This window comes from Vicugna pacos, chromosome 11, assembly GCF_048564905.1.
Source record: "Vicugna pacos chromosome 11, VicPac4, whole genome shotgun sequence".
Classification (NCBI taxonomy): Eukaryota; Metazoa; Chordata; class Mammalia; order Artiodactyla; family Camelidae; genus Vicugna; species Vicugna pacos.
The window spans coordinates 25552705-25558111 of record NC_132997.1 but is presented as its reverse complement, the minus strand read 5'-3'; the positions used below and the strand labels follow the sequence as shown (position 1 = coordinate 25558111).

The following is a 5407-nucleotide window of genomic DNA, read 5'->3' as shown; positions in this document are numbered from 1 at the left end:
CTGGCACAAAGTCACATCTGCTGTGTTCCCTTAGCTACAGCAAGTCACGTGGCCACACCCAGCTTCCAGGGAGGCAGAGACACACACCCAGAAATGAGCCCTGGGTGGTATGTCATTCCCCAGTCCTGTCTCAGGCATCCTTTTCTATTCTGAGCTGAATTTAAAATAGTTATGTGGCTCAGAAAGAAAAAAAAGTGTTTCTGCACTTCATCTAAATAACCATGTTTTTATCTGACTCAGAGTCGAACCATCATATTTACAATGTAGAGCTTAAAATGCCTCCACGAGGACACAGGTCTAGAATCAGTGGAAAGAATCTGTTTGGGAAGAATTTCTTAACCAGTGCCTCCAATTAGTCAGGAATATACTCTGAGAAAACACATGGTTCACAGCTCCCTTTAAGGGGTTGAGTGAAAATTTAAATGTTCAAGCTACAGTTGTCTCAGTGAAACGTGTGCCCACAGGATTCACAGTGCACAGCTGCCCAAGAAGTGTTTTAGTGTGAAGAACTGGTGTTCAAGTGTAGCTACTCTGTAAGACTGATACCTTAACACACAGTGGTCGCTTTCAGACCGTCAGTGAACCCCTTTAAAACATCATGGTGCTGTGTTTGCTTGGAAAGCAGGTGCTCATTGAAAATGATCCAGAGAAAATTAGCTTGGCCCCTGGTCAAGGACGACACCCAAACTTATGATGCGGTCCATATTTTGGGGAGAAGTTGAGTGAAATTCTGTGAATGGCTGGCAGTGATGGCTACACAACCATGTGAATGCACTTAAGGCCACTGAATTGTCCACTTAGTGGTTACAATGGTAGATTTTATACTATGTGTATTTTACCACAATAACAATAGCATGTTAAATGGATAATATTTTGGATATATTCCAAATAAATAAATAAAAATATTTATTTAAATAAAATGTATTATTAGTTAAATATAATATATTATTTTATATACAAATAAAATATATTATTAGCATTAAAAAAAGTCAACAATAGCATGTTAAACGGATAATATTTTGGAATGTATTCCAAATAAAAAAAATATTTTATTTAAATAAAAATATTAGTTAAATAAAATATATTATTTTATATATAAGTAAAATATATTATTAGCATTTTAAAAAAGTCAGGGTGCTGGGTAAACACAGCAGGGGCAGATGTCTGCACTGCAGTCACCGAAGGCACTCTAAAAAGGCAGAAGCTGCCCGCCCGATAATGACAAGACTCTGTTTCCAGCACTTTATTTTGAGTAATGCGTGACAAGGAAGCCCAGTAATGGCAGGCTCACCCCTTACAGCAGCGTTGATGGAGTGATTATTCTCTCCGTCTGACAGATGAGGAAGCAGAGCCTCTAGGAGTCTGACTGGTCCAAGGTCCCATGGCTGATAAGTGATGGGGCCAGTGTCCAAACCAGGCAGGCTGGCTCCCAGGCTCCTTGTTGTCACTCAGCCCCGGTGCAGAAAGTCGAGGCTGCCCATGAAAACAGCAAGTAGCAGCCATGAACCCAGGACGGTGAGATGAGGCTAGTGTGGTGGCCCAGATCAGCCAGGCAGGGGACAAAGTCAAGCGTCATTAGACCCGCATCCCTCGGAGCCCAGCGTGGTTTCCACGGCAAGGCACCTCAGCCACACCCTCAGGAAGGGAGGGTGGATAAAAAGTGCAGAGAAACGATCAGGCTCACGCCAAGGATTGAGGGACCCTCTCCTGTTGCTGGCTTACTTCTTTGATGGCGGGAGTCTACCCACCACAGGATCGGTGAACACACGCAGTGCCCTCCTGTGAGTTCCCAGTGTGCCCACCTCTGGGGCTGTAGGAGTCACTCTTCACACCAGCAGAAGGAGTGGGAGACAGTGGGGACAAGGGTAACAGGCAGTGAGTGCAGCCCACATTGGCTGGCCAGTGAGTCTCTCCGGGTCACAAGAGCCATTGGATTGGTCCATCTGGTGATGTTCACAGGCTACACACCTTGATCCTCTTCTGAGAGCAGAGATGATGAAAGCAAAGGCTTTAGTGAGCAGCCCCAGTCTCACCTGGAGGGCAGGGGCTGAGAGAACTTGTGTCCACCTGCACACCGACCCCTGACCTGCTCCCTCCCCACTGCAGTCCCCAAGCCCCTGAATTTGGAGTTCAGAGCAAGCCCCAGGGCCAGTGGATGCCATCTGATGAATCCACATCCTTCCTTGCACAGCCTGCATCTCCTCTGTGCAGACACCACCCACACATCTCTTCATTCTGTCCTCGCAGAATGCCTGAGAGGACAGTGACTATGATGCAGGATGCAAGCGTGAACACGAGGTCTTGATGTTACAACCCGAGGTTGTAGCCAGGATGAAAAGTATTTGTGGTTTATTTATTTGTGGGGAAGTAATTAGGTTTATTAATTTATTTAATGGAGGTACTGAGGATTGAACCCAGGACTTTGTGCCTGCTAAGCGCACGCTCTACCACTGAGCTATATCCTCCCTCCAGGTCCTTATCTTTTCAAAGATGCCTTTTCTAATCTCTGGACTCACATTTGTTCTGCCCCCAACTTCCATCCCAATCTCTAGCATTCCTGCTTGGTTTTTTTTTTTTTCCTAACATACATTCTAACCATGTGTTTGTTGTCCTTCTCTTTCAATTAATTAGAACGTCAGGTCCACGAGAGCAGGGATTTCTGTCTGTCTGGTTCACTGCTATAATCCCGGTGTCTAGGAAGGGGATGTTGAAATGAATGAATGAATGATTATATAAATGGCCAGCACAGCTCTTGGCCCCAAACCATCTACGTACTTAAACATTTCCATTTCTAACTTTTCCGCTGAGCTGCAAACATCCAGTAGCTTCACCTGCAGACCGAAAAGCCTCACTGGCTGTGTAAGAAGAGTGATGGATAGAAACACTGACGGCCACCAACCAGTCTCCTCCCACAGTCCTGACTCAGGCTTCCCCCATCTCGGTTACAGGTACCATCATCTACCCAGATCCCTAACTGCAAACCTAGGCATCGTCCTTAATTCCTTCCCGTCCCCTAGTCTCAACTCCAGTCCATCAGCACCACCTGTTGGCTTGACATCCAGGATAAATCCCTGCTGTGTTAACGTCTCCCCATCCATGTCTACTGTTCAGTCCGAGCCAAACTACCAGAATTTCTTACCTCGATTTCACAGTGTCTGAACTGTTGTCTCTGCACTCATGTACTTCCATAATCTGTGCCCTCTAAAGCAGATGGAGTAATCTTTTTTAAATGTGGATTAAATTACATCACTTCCCTGAAGAAAATTTCTCTTGGGGTTCAATCCATCACAGCATGGAGATGAATCCAGGCTCCTTACCAGGGCCTCCAAGGTCCTGCCTCTAACCTCTGCTGCTGTCATACACTCTGTCGCATCCTCTCCTGGTCCCACGCCCCACCCACAAGTTTCTAGAGCAATTTGTGCTTGTTCCTGCCGAAGGACCACTGTTCTTACTCTTCCCTCTGCCTCCACAGGAGGGAGGAAGTGGAGCCACAAACCCAAGCAACCCTTGCAGGGGCGTCAGAACCACGGGCCGGAGAAAACAAACCGAGTAGGGAATCCAAGGCGCCAAGTCAGAGGTCAGAGGTCAGAGAACAGAGTCCCCTGTGCTCTACAGCAGGACCTTGCTGTTTATCTAGTTTATACATGGTAGGTAGTATCTGCAAATCCCAAACTTATCTGAATTTAGAGTAGTAGAACAATTAGAATGATAATTAAAGAGCAAATATGGAAACATTAATTGTACATATTTTCACTCAGTATCGAGCTAGGTACTGCAGTGATTACGGAAGCAGAAAGTAGTGGCGGGGGTCAGGGAGGTCCTCGCCTTTGAGGGGATTAGAGATCAGCGGGACAGTCATCGTCCCCAGCCTGCTCCTTCTTTCAGGTTTGGACCAGCTAATGTCTCAGGCTAGACCATGTATCTAACCTAGCTTCTGGTTAGGTCCTCAGACCGAGCCCTCCTTGGTCTCCCAGGGGAAGGATGCAGTCACCAAAGTAAAACAAGAGGAAATAGCAGAGACAGCAGAGCACTGGAAGCTGAATTGGAACTAAAAAAACATGCACACTCTAAAAGTTGAGAGTTCGTTTTCTTCTAGGGGCTTTCTGAGGACTCCAGCCCGGGAGGTGGCCTCTCAGATCGCTCTAAGAGAGGACTCCAGAGAGACAGGGGAGGAGTCAGGATAGATAGGAGTTTTTGCAACAAAGGCCACATAGTCAGAACGTCAAAAGATTACTATTAATTAAAGAAAACCAAATAGCCCAAGTTAAGGAATTTAGCACTTTTCTATGTATGGGAAGGTGCAAAAGTCTGGGCTCATTGAAATCATCCCTTTGATGTGCACCCAGCCGTCTAGGGCCAGTGTCCTATTCTTTCACATTCTGAGTCCCCTCAGGGGTCACCCCTGGGGGTGGCTGCAGAGGCCAGGCTGCCTGCTTGTCTCCATCTGAGTTCCCTCCAGTCCCCCCAGGGGCAGCGGTAGTGGCTAATGACTTGATGGCCACAGCATCCTTTGTTTGTCGATATGGCAGGCAATATTTTTCATTCATGGGTGGCATGACCCAGGAGTGCCAAGTAATTCAGAGAACCAAGGAATCATGCAGAGGGGAGTCACTGGGAGTCACTGGGAAAAGTGGCTTGAAGAAGTAGGAGCAGAGGCAGAGAGCCCCGTGTGAGAATTCCAGCCCTTTCCTCACTGTGTGACCCGGGAATCATCGCTTGACCTTTCATGACTCAGTTTCTTCATTAAACACCAATCAAGGTTTGATGGCAGCTTTCAAAGAGATGGCAGAGGGCCCCACGTAGTTAGAAAATATTACAAGACAGGATATTAAAACCAACGTGGGGATTTGCTTCTAGTGACAAGGCTACACTGGGGAAGCATTTATTTTTAGACTTTCTAAACCTTTGCAATTTGTTTCCGAGGATTCGGGGAAAGAGTATGGATTTTCCCATTGGGATGAAACCAGCTCCAAAGCCTGAGTCATCCCTTGACCTGTGTGATCTGCTTCATTCTGATTGTTCAGTTAAATGTTCCACAGGGCATTTCCCTGCTTCCTGGCCAAATTCACAGTTAGGGGAGTGGGAGAAACAGGAGGGACCTCTGCCAGGGAGACTGTAGAGTAACTGGCCAGGTGCAGCCCAGGGTGACGGCGGCCCTGCGTGGAGCAGCTGTGCCCCGAGTTAGTGCATTAGCTACATGGTGAGGATGGGGGCTCTCAGACCGGCAGGGCAGGTGGGGAGGGGGCAGCGGGGGTGGGGGAGGGAACAAGCAAATCGCCCAGGAAGCAGAAGGACGTTGGAAAATTGAGAGATGATCTCCCCAGGCTCAGATCATCAGAGATGGTTACTGTAGAATCTGTGGACTTTTGCACCCCCAGGCTAACTGTGTGCCTGATCTCTGGGGCTC

At 47.3% G+C, this 5407-nt stretch overlaps 1 non-coding gene across 1 annotated transcript; it reads left to right on the top strand.

Moving 5' to 3' along the window:
• The first annotated feature begins 608 nt into the window (after positions 1 to 608).
• On the top strand, positions 609 to 710 carry LOC116282183 (U6 spliceosomal RNA). Its single transcript, XR_004191634.1, has one exon. It is a non-coding gene; the product is annotated as a U6 spliceosomal RNA (small nuclear RNA).
• The last annotated feature ends 4697 nt before the right edge of the window (positions 711 to 5407 follow it).